This window comes from Myotis davidii, unplaced genomic scaffold (assembly GCF_000327345.1).
Source record: "Myotis davidii unplaced genomic scaffold, ASM32734v1 scaffold642, whole genome shotgun sequence".
NCBI lineage: Eukaryota > Metazoa > Chordata > Mammalia > Chiroptera > Vespertilionidae > Myotis > Myotis davidii.
The window spans coordinates 492,639-494,090 of record NW_006293957.1 but is presented as its reverse complement, the minus strand read 5'-3'; the positions used below and the strand labels follow the sequence as shown (position 1 = coordinate 494,090).

The 1,452-nt window shown below is 33.4% G+C and overlaps 1 protein-coding gene across 2 annotated transcripts in view; it reads left to right on the top strand.

Annotated features, from left to right (window-relative positions):
* The first annotated feature begins 1,103 nt into the window (after positions 1-1,103).
* Positions 1,104-1,452, top strand: part of BMPR1A (bone morphogenetic protein receptor type 1A) — a 95,930-nt gene continuing 95,581 nt past the window's right edge. For both annotated transcript variants that reach the window (XM_006767906.2, XM_015566662.1), the window contains exon 1: positions 1,104-1,217. The gene's annotated coding sequence lies outside the window, so the exon portion shown is untranslated. The remainder of the gene's footprint in view (positions 1,218-1,452) is intronic.

The window sequence follows — 1,452 nt, the reverse complement described above, 5'->3', positions numbered from 1 at the left end:
CAATGGGGCATAGATAATGTTCATACAGCTTAAACTTTTCACTTTTTAAATATGAAACAGCATTTGCTGTTTGAAGTTTTAGTTAAAAGACACATTTGAAGGAACTATTTTTAAGACCTCTAAGGAAACAGCAAACCTATCTTTAACATTTTTGTTTTCATTGTTTAGATTTATGAATATTGTCTCTCAATGCAGGGATGTACTAATGCAGAAGGGTAGTCATGTAGTTGAAATCTATCCCATGATTTAGACACGCTGTGCAATTAATTCTTAACCCTCACAATTCCTAATATTCTAGGTGGAAGTTTGATAGAAATGAAAAAAGTGCTTACTGAAACTTTGTGATAAAGAGTGAAAATGGGGCCATGCTGGTTGCTTAGTGGTTAGAGCAGCCGTGGGCAAACTATGGCCCGTGGGCTGGCCTGTTTGAAATGAATAAAACTAAAAAAAAAAAGACTTTTATGTAATGATGTTTACTTTGAATTTATATTAGTTCACACAAACACTCCATCCATGCTTTTGTTCCGGCCCTCTGGTCCAGTTTAAGAACCCATTGTGGCCCTCCAGTCAAAAAGTAATTATAAATGTTGGTGCTGCTTCTAGCTGTTTGTTTTTTCAAAAGGACTGAGCCACTTCAGAAATTTTACAAGTGAGTAGTTTTTTCCATAGAACTATTACTTTTTTTGTTTTAAATACACATGGTTCTTTTAAATCCTCACTCAAGGATATATTTTTATTGATTTTAGAGAGAGGGGGGGAAGAGAGAGAATGAGAAACATTAATGTGAGAGAAGCATTTATCAGTTGCCTCCTGTTCTCGCCCGCCTGGGATCAAACCCAAGACCTTTTGTTGTACTGAACAACACTCCAACCATCTGGCCAGGGTTTATTTAAAGATAAAAATACTCAAAATGGGACACTACTTTGGGTAGAGGTTGGGAAATGGTAAAGTGATAAGTTTCTAAAATACTGTCGAACTTTTCATTGAATTTACATCAAAAGTATATAGTTTTACACATGATGAATTTTTAGTATTGTTTCTCTGTGTGTCGTTTTGACAAAAGTTTTTTCAGTCTGAAGCAAGTTCTTTTTTCCTAAACAGATTTATGAAAATATGCATCAGTTTAATACGGTCTTGGAATTCATGAGATGGAAGCATAGGTCAAAGCTGCTTGGAGAAAATTGGAAGCACAGTTTTATCTCTAGTACATCTCTGAGGTAAGGAAAAGACTTTTAAGAAAATAATTAGAATAATGTGAAACTTAATCATTTTTTAACAATTGAAAATAGTTCTAAATCACTGCTATACCTTTAACTCAGTTTCTTTAATCACCTTCCTTATGAATCATAAGTAGTTGCAATATATTCTCCTCTCCTAATAATGTTGAACCTCTTCAGAAATAAAAAATATTCATTTATTACTAATAACACTTTAACTGTAGAAAATAAGCAT